The 10151-nt window shown below is 40.4% G+C and overlaps 2 protein-coding genes across 3 annotated transcripts in view; one reads left to right on the forward strand and one right to left on the reverse strand.

The window, feature by feature from the left end:
- The window catches only part of arid3c (AT rich interactive domain 3C (BRIGHT-like)), a 121467-nt gene that overhangs the window by 63695 nt on the left and 47621 nt on the right, over nucleotides 1–10151 (forward strand). The gene's annotated exons all lie outside the window — the stretch shown is intronic.
- Nucleotides 1–10151, reverse strand: part of npr3 (natriuretic peptide receptor 3) — a 371704-nt gene that overhangs the window by 55577 nt on the left and 305976 nt on the right. The window lies entirely within an intron of this gene.

A 10151-nucleotide genomic window follows, 5' to 3' on the forward strand; every position in this document is an offset into this window, starting at 1 on the left:
TGAAGGGTCAATAAATCCATGGTGTCCATTTTGCCGTACACCTGTCCTCCCCCTCTGGCTTTGTGCTCCGCACTGCCTTCGCTCGTAGCTCCAATTCCCTTGTGACTGCTTAACGCAGATGTCAAGGACCCCCAAATTAATATGTATTTGGCCACGGACCCCCATCTGAAAATATTGTGTGCCAGAGACTCCATACAAGATTTGTGTTTATTTTTGTTGTTGTTGAAAATAGCAGATCTACAAGCTTGTGAGCTCTTAGATCTGCTATTTTCAAATAGCAGATCCTCGGAGCACAGATTTCCGCCAGGCCAGGTTGGCTACCCAGGGCCTGCAAACTTTGGAAGTCGATCTTCTTAGCCAATCGGAATGGAATATAGATACAAATCTGACTGATATATGTTGATCACTACTGTAACAGACATCATGTGTACTGATTTATGTGAGTTTTGGACAAAATATGTAGGATTAATAGCAAAAAGTGTGTGTGTCAAGGCACGTGTGGCCTATATGGGGCATGATCTCAGGAATCCAGGGGGAAAGAAACATTTACGACTTACTAACAGCTCAAGACTTATAGGACAAAAGGTGAAGCAGCTTGTTATAGCGCCGCCATGAGGCTGATTTGAAAAATGTCGGGTGGAGGTTCTTCCTTGGCCTATATGGGAGCGTGCGTTTCACAGTGATCGGTCCAGCGGTGCCGGAGACGAGCCGTTCACAGACGGACGCTCACAGACAGAAAGACAGACAGAGACGAAAACATAATCTCCGGCCTTCGGCCGTCCGACCTGGCGGAGATAACAGACAAGAGGGGAATTGCCTCTTGATTGGGTGACATTTTCTGTTCATATTTTATTCATGGTCTTCTTAGCAGTCAGAGGGGTTAACCCATTAAAACCGGGAAAGCAATTGCTAATTTAGAAAATTTTTGAAAAATTGAGAACTACTGATTTAGAAGGCATTTGTAGAATCGGCCTCAGGTCTTAATGGGTTTTTTAAACCCTTCGCACGTAATGAGTGGAACGTTCAGGATCTCCCTCAACACATTATTTTTAATGAGCTCCTTCCGTGTCACGATGTGTCATAAGCCAAAACCCCAAACCCGCACCGACGTTGTCCCAACATGTTCAAATCTCTATACTAGGGTTGTCACCACCATGCCATTTTACAGTACTTTGAAAAAACATTTCATAGAAATAATTGCGATTAATTATTTATTTTGCATTGAACATTGGAACATAAATACAAAAATTGTCTGGCGTTTAGGCTTCGTAAACCGAAAAATTATAGAAATTTCACAAATATGTGAACATGCATGGTAATTATTTTTCAACATGGAAACGACTACGCAAAAATGATTGTGATTAAGTCAAATAATTGTAATTAGGCGATCGTGTAATCCTGGCCTAAGCACTAACAGGCCTATAAGCACTATAAACAGAAACATTGTTTCTTTGTTGTTGCGTATCATCATCTGTATCGTCATGTGTGCGATACGTTTCGTGTTGTTTATTATCTTTATTTTATTTTTTCTCTCTTTGCGTTTTGCGTCATCCTCGAACGGAGCGTTTAATGACTAAACACAACACGCTATCCGGGCCTCTCTCTTGGCCGAGAGAGCAGTTCCTCCTGAGCACATACAATTCATCACCGCGCCCAATGCAACATGTCACATTAATTGTTTGGGGGCAGAGCCATTTGCACACTCCAACCCAGCTCTTTGGAAATAGTGGCTGGCGGGCAGAAACCTTGTATCTCCATATTTCAACTTTTCAGGGTTTATTCTTTGTAAATTAATTGCTATTTTTGACTTTAAGTGAAAGTGGTGAAGTGGGTTTTATAAGCATTTAACCAGTGGTGGAAAAAGTACTCGTAAATGTTTTACTTAGGTAAAAGTATCAATACTGCAATGTACTCTGTTACAAGTAAAAGTCCGGAACTCAAAATGTATTTGAGAACAAAAGTATTGGTATGAAAATGTACTTAAAGTACCAAAAGTAAAAGTACTAAAATGTTTGAAAATAGCAGATCTACAAGCTCGTAGATCTGAGCTTGTAGATCGGCTATTTTCAAATAGCCTAGGTATAAAATAGGGCTAAAGTGGTTAATGTATGTTTTTTAATATAGTCATTTATATCTGCAAAGTAACTAGTAACTAAAGTTTACAAATAATTGTAGTGGAGTAAAAGTACAATATTTGCCTCTGAGGTGTAGCGGAGTAGAAGTAAAAGTATAGACAATTGGAAATACTCCGGTAAAGTAAAAGTACCTAAAAATTTAACTTAAGTACAGTACTTGAGTAAATGTACTTAGTTACTTTACGCCACTGCATTTAACCAATGAAAAGCATTAACTTAAAAAAAAAGCATAGCTTGTGACTAGATAATAACTACATTGGATCCATTGGGGGGACAAAAAGTTTATTTATGTTTCCCCATTTCCTGAAAAGCAGTGGTTTTGGACATACGAGGTCTCCGCCCGACAAGTGACGAAATGCATCTCCTGTCTCAAAGCCAGAGAGGGCCTCCCTCCACTCCCGAATCAAATTAAGGCCAGGAACGGCCATTGTCCTCCTCACCCCAGCTGGGATTAAATGTCTACTCGTTTTCTTATCTATCAAGATTAGATATCCTTAATAGAGATAATGGCCCCACAGGCAGAATTACAAGGCTTGTAAAACCCGGTTTCAGAAACAGGCCCTTTCACCAAGAATCCTTTTCTTATGCGAAGTGACTTTTGGGGTTGGGACTTGTGTCCTTTTTTTATCACAATAAATTGGTAGCTCTCCACCAAACAGACAACAGATCACTACAGACTGGCAGTCGAATGAAGTCGGGGGATAGTAACTACTAAGTACATTTTACTCAAGTACTGTACTTAAGTACAATTTTGAGGTATTTGTACTTGAGTATTTCCAATTTCCAATACTTTTACTTTTACTCCACTGCAACTATTTGAAATATTTAGTTACTTTGTAGATTTTGATTATTATCTGTATGCATTTCAGCCATTTGAAAATAGCCGATCTACAAGCTCACAATGCGTCGCAATGCGACGCATTGTGAACTTGTAGATCTGCTATTTCATACACTTGAAAACTTGAAATGGGACATTCTGAATAATGGGTACTTTCTTTCGGCAAACATTGGTGCGGGGGGATAGCTGGTCTACAAGTGCATATGTACGCTGTGCGCTGTGAGCTTATAGATTAGCTATGTCCGGCGCATTTGGTGTACAGGGATAAAAGGAAGGTTGGGGGGGCTAAGTATAGGCCCCTGGGGGACCTCGGTCAGGAGGAGCAACAGTGAATCTGGTTGAGAGCAATGATTTATTGTGGGGGATAGCTGTCTTCTCTGATGCCTTTTGAAGTGGTGCATATGACACACACCAGCCATCTGAATGCTCTGTCATAATGGCTGAGGTCATTGTATTACAACACAGGGGGAGAGAGAGAGAGAGAGAGAGAGAGAGAGAGAGAGAGAGAGAGAGAGAGAGAGAGAGAGAGAGAGAGAGAGAGAGAGAGAGAGAGAGAGAGAGAGAGAGAGAGAGAGAGACACAGTGAGAGACAGAGGTACAGAGAGAGACAATGAAAGAGACAGTGACAGACAGAGACAATGAGAGACAGACAGATACAGAGAGAGAGAGAGGGAGAGAGAGACAGAGGGAAGTTGACAGACATCGCAGGGTGTCTCTTTTGCCTTGACCTGTATATGTGCAGGCAGCAGCTGTTGCAGCGTGCCGTGTAATTATTGACACATGCGTGTCACATCAGTACTATGGACACAGCATTAGCTGCCTGGTCTACTAAAAGACATACCTAGGCACGCACACATGCACACACGAATGCACACACACACACACACACACACACACACACACACACACACACACACACACACACACACACACACACACACACACACACACACACACACACACACACACACACACACACACACACACACACACACACACACACACACACACACACACACACTCACTCACACACACACACACACACACACACACACACACACACACACACACACACACACACACACACACACACACACACACACACACACACACACACACACACACACACACACACACACACACACACACACACACACACACAGCCTTCGATACAAATCACTTTTAGCATGTTTCTATGGTGGTATTGTTACTTTTACTAAACAAAAACAAAAACAAACATGAGAACATCTTCAACCACTGCACACCACTGTCACGTCAAGGAAGGTTAAATTATCAGCTGTCCGCCCATCATTAGCCCGCTTAAGTCTTTGTTAATGCAAAGGGACGGTCTTATAGTCTTAGACACTTTGAGACCACACCCCGAATCTAAACCCTAAAATAAATAGCACATTTTGTCAAATAACTGGTCACACAACATAGACTATTAGTCACACCTGTGTTTGCATTACAACCATGACGATAGCGGCTAAAAGTAGCAACAAGGTTTGAGTAATCAGGTTAAAGTGATCAGTTGTCCGTGCGTCAGGCTAGCATGATTAGCATCATGCTTGACGGACAGTTTGTGAGATAACTAGATTAAAACGAGGACACACTTGTGGTGCTTTTCCACGGCAACTCCACTCCACTCTGCCCGCCTTTTGTGGTAGGTTAAAAATAGGCCTACACTGTATTACTCGAGGTTCGATCCGAATGCAATTGCACGATAGCACCATGTGATAGAACGGTAACCGAACAATAGGCACCTAAACTCTGTGGGCACATTAAGGTTACATTGCCAATTGTTTTCCTAAATGTAACAAAATTAAGAATTTGGAAAATGCTCTGAAGTAATGTAAAGTGTACGTGATTTGAACATGCTTGAACGTTTGACATTTAAGGCCTAATAATTCTACCGTTGCTACAAACAGCTCCAAAGCCTGTGGCTGTAGACAGCCATTTTGGGCATAAACAAGAAGTTGAAGGGTACATATAGGTCTGATAATGTTCAACTCATGTATACTACTACATTATTTCAGACCAGAAAACTAAACAAAAATATCAATACATTTGCCCATTTTTAGCACTCTCTGCTGGACAGATTTGACAGAGTAAGAGACATCACATTAGCCATGTATTAGCCAATGTTCTCATGTTCATAAAAAGGAACATCTTTACCACCTTACAACAGCATATTGTCTCTGTCGGGTGGAAACCTCATATGTCCAAAACTGTTACTCGCGATGCGTTGTGAGCTTGTAGGCTATTTTCAAACATTTTTGTAATTTTACTTTTGGTACTTTAAGTACATTTTGATGCCAATACTTGTGTGCTTTTACTCAAGTATTTTTTTTTTGTTTTTAGTATTTCTACATTGAGGTATTGCTACTTTTACTTAAGTAAAATATCTTCCACCACTGACGAAAAGTTAAAATATGGAGAAGGTTCCCACCCCGACAGCAAAGATATACATTTTTAGAACCTAGTAACAAATTATGTTTTTTTGTGTTTGTTTGTGCGGGTCTAACGCATGAGTTTGCGAGTGAAAGAGTGAAAAGCAGTCCAGTCAGCATCAGCGTTGGCGGGTCGGGTAGGGGGGGGGGGGCAACCTGTCCTGTACGGCTTTGTCTCACCATGCAGTGGCCCACCCAAAGGTCAGCTGTGATAAGGGGGCTGTTATAGGAGCGCTCTGCGCACCGGCCATAAACCATGTCTGGACAGAATGGCTTCAAAAGAGACAACACCCTGTGGGAACGAATGGCAGACAGAGGGGGAGGGGCGGTGGTCGGAAAGTAACTGAGTACATTTACTTAAGTGCCGGTACTTAAAGCGGCTACTTGTTTTATGAATAAAATGTCCTTTTGTCCAATCTGTAATCTGAGTATGTTAATACATTATAACTTATACAATTGGGGTGGTTGTATTTGGTTTCCCTGCTCTTCTATTGAGACATTTAGATCGTGTCAAAGGTCATGTCTCACCTAGATACAGGATCTGACATGAATTCTGACCTGATGGTCATGATTAAATGTATCCCCTGAGCAAGCAGGCAGGCCTCTATTAGCTCAATGGTACAACATTTCAGCGCTTGCGCATGAAACTGTGTTCAAATCCAGGGTAGAAGAGGAAAGTTACATAGTGTATAGCTTGAAGTACAGTCTAGATTACTTTTACTTTACTTCAAAAGGACAAATGTTGGTGTCAAAATATACCTCAAAATTTGACAAACATTTTCAAAGAATGTCAAACTTTTCCGATGCAGCGTGTGTGCTTGTTGATCTGTCATTTTCGAATTACCGAAGTATAGAAAATTTATGTTTTCTGTTAATGATTTAAATCTGCAAAGTGGCTTGTAACTAAAGCTGTCAAAATATTTGTCTCTGAGCCAGAGGTGTGGTAGAGTAGAAGTATAACGTTTCAAAACACGTACGTAATCAAGTTAAGTAAATGCACCTAAAAATTATTACAATATAATAAGTACAGTATTTGAGTAAATGTACTTTCCACCACTGGACAGTACAATATTAGAGGTAGGCTACAGACCGTTTCGTGTCTAGACTTTCCAGTTCATTCTATGAGATGAATAATGAATAAGATAAACATATCATCATGAGAGGATGAGAGATGGTGTCATCTAAGAACCATTTGGTCGATTAACAGCCAAATAAAACAGAATTTGACTTTGTCGTCGCCTCCAACCAGAATGGTTCAACCAGCCAAACCAGACCAGTGTGTCTGCCAAAGCTTTAGAATATGGATACAAGCCATAAATATTGAATTATTGATGGAAAGTAGACATCATGTGATGTATAATGCATGTTTTTTTTTTCTCTCTCTCTATCCCCCCCAGCCTTTCAGTAAGTTGAAAGCATTGCTTGTAATTAAAAAGGACACAGACAGGTGGGGTGTAGACACTGTTTTCCTCCCCTCTTATCCTTAAATTACTTTATGGTGGTCGCCCCATCTTGTCCTGGGGGAGGGGTTCCTTTCCATACTGAAGTGGTGGATGAAGTACTCTGAAAATATCCGATCTACAAGCTGTGACGCATTGTGAGCTTGTAGATCTGCTATTTTCAGACATTTTAGTTACTTTTGGTACTTCAAGTACATTTTGATACCATTACTTTTGTACTTAAGTACATTTTTAATTCCGGACTTTTACTTTTTCCACCACTGAGTAAAATGACAAAAGTATTGGCATGAGAATATGCTTACAGAACCAAAGTAAAAGTTTCCAAATTTGTCAAACTGAAAAGAAAGAAAGAAAGAAAGAAAGACAAAAAGAAAGCCGATCTAGCTTACAAGGCATCGCAAGCTCACAACGCACTTCATCACGTTTATCAAGTGTTGAATATAGCCAAAGTATGAAATAGGGCATCCCTTGGTTAATATTTGTTTTGTATAAATAATCTAAATCTGCTAAGTAACTTGTAACTGCAGCTGTCACAAATAGTACTGGAATTAAACAAAAACACAATATTTGCCTATGTGATGTAGTGGAGTAGAAGTATAAAGCTACCGTTACCTCAAAATTATACTTGAGTACAGAACCTAGAGTAAAAAATTCACTTTCTACCACTGCGAGGGGGCGCGGGGTGCGGGGACTGGGGCTGACTAAAATGTAGCATGCATGAACAGTGGTGGAAAAAGTATTCCAATATTTTAAAGTTTTCAAATAATTGTAAAAGTAAAAGTACCATATTTTCCTCTGAGATATAGTGGAGTAGAAGCAAAAGTATTGGAAATCGGTAATACTCCAGTAAAGTAAAAAAAAAATCAAAAAATTACTTTAAAAAAGTACAGTACTTGAGTAAATATACTTAGTTACTTTACACCACTGTGTATAAATATGGGGTAATTGAGGTTTAGTAGAAGCAGATGTGAACAGGGGGGGGGGGTAGAGAGAGGAGATCAATGTGATTTGGGAGTCATTCATTTGGGTCTCATATAGTCATATAGTGGGTCTGCTGTGGGCTGCGCTAATGACAAGCCTAAATAAAGCTAATGAGAGAGTTGGAGCGCAGTGCAAATGTGTTGTTTATGTCCCCTATTAAGACTACTCCCCTTGTCCACTGCTATAGGCTGCTGGGGGTTTGCTTAGTCTACAGGATTAGGAGAGGTATGCCAGCATGGCATGTAAATCTAGAAAAAGAAAGGTTTTGTCCCTTGTACGGTTATCTGCATGCTTTCATTTTTATGGTTGAGTTTTATTTATAGAGGGCATTTCTAATCATAATAATTTGGTCCACACACTCCTTTTTTTGTCACAAAAATGAAATTTATCTTCTGCATTTACTCATCCTAACTGCTAGGAGCAGTCAGCACTATTAGTATGGCGCTCGGGGAGCAGTTAGGGGTTAAATGTCTTGCTCAGGGACACATCAACACGTAGACCTGGGCCGGGATTTGAACTGGACACCTTCTGTTTCCCAGGCGGCCTCTCTGCTACAGCCACCCCTATTTACTGTAGGACATTGAACAGGGTCCCCCGGGGTTCTATCCTTGGGTGTGTCCCCCCCCCCCCCTTTGCCAATTCCCTTTGATTTGAATTCCCATAAATAACTGATCTACAAGCTCACAATGTGTTGATGCATCGGTCAAGGAAAGCATTTATTTGACTTCTTAAGCAAGGAAAATAAACGCTATCAAATTGGTCTAGGCTGTATAGGCTACATGGACTTTACTCTACAGCCGTTTGAGACCTCTAATGGCCGACCATGAACGGGAGCATGTGTAACGAACGACCGGCGGCCGCTTGAATTATGAATGAAATTTAAAGTTTAAAGCGACTAACGGATGTGAGAGCATCCGCTCTGATATTCACCTGCTTAGGTTAACACACGCTGCTACTTCAAGTTACAGCCATTATATACACTGATGTCATGTCCTCTGTTGGCATGTCTTACCTATTCAATCTGCCTTCAGTTACAGCTTGTCTTTTGTGAATCGGAACCTCGCATTTTCATTGTAATTTGCAGGCTTGTGCAAGAGGTTAAAATGTAATTTAGATAGCATGTTACGTAGACAGATGCCAGGTTCATTTGTAGACCTGACATCCTATACTTTGTGTGGTTTCAATGTACATATTATTTATTTTGGGATATCATACTGTTTAGACTGATTATAGGTTCTTGGTTTACCTATGATCCTATAGATTACTATTTCTATGCATTTGGTGTAATACCTCGTGTTTACCTTGCTTACTGTAAATCGCTCTGGATTAAGAGCATCTGCTAAATGCCTAAATTGTAAATTCTATTTGTACTTGCCTCTGAAAACAGCGTTGTGAGCTTGTAGATAGGCAATTTTCTCTACTTTTTCCGTCACACTCTTGTATGACAAAGATGGGCACAGTGTTGATTTCGTCGACTAAAACTATGACGAAAAATGTCTGTTGACTACCTTTTTTCACTTACGAAAACTAAATAACAACTAAATAAAAACTAAGCTAAGATGAGTGAAACTATAACTAAATATATTGACAATTTTGTCAACAAATAATAACTAGACTAAAATGTTTGGGAGGGACGAGTGGAGAAGAGATCCAGTAGAACTAAGACAAGTCATCATGGTTGTGCGCGTCACAGACCAAAAATAGTTGATCTACAAGCTCACAAAGCATCACAGTGCAACGCTTTGTGAGCTTGTAGATCGGCTATTTTCAGCATGCAGCTATAGTGAAAATCATTTCGATGCCATCACGGCGTAAATCAACTGTAGATTTAGTTGAGTAAAATCTTATGATATTTAGTCAACTAAAACTAGACTAAAAGTAAAACATTTCAGGTGACTAAAATATGTCTAAATCTAAACAGAATTTTAATCAAAAGACTATGACTAAAACTAAATCAAAATTGCTGTCAAAATCAACACTGGATGGGCTTGAATGTACAGGGCAAAAAAACATAGAAAGTAGAAATATGGAGATTTTCCTGAGTGTAGTGTTTGATGCCTGCTGTCAGGGTGCAGGGCTGTGTCATTTCACTGAGACCTTGGCGGTCGTCCCCTTCCTCTGGGGGGACGTTTTGGCGGTGAAACCCTGGCGGGGCCAGAGGCTATAAGGTGCAGATCTGGAGAGGTATCAACTTGTAAAACCTCTTGTCACTTTGCAGCAAGACAGCGCTAAAGCCCCCTTTTATATGGCCGCTTTCGGGGATGAAAGCTCGCATGTCCAAAACTGT

Source organism: Gymnoscopelus braueri (genome assembly GCF_963280865.1).
Source record: "Gymnoscopelus braueri genome assembly, chromosome: 7".
NCBI lineage: Eukaryota > Metazoa > Chordata > Actinopteri > Myctophiformes > Myctophidae > Gymnoscopelus > Gymnoscopelus braueri.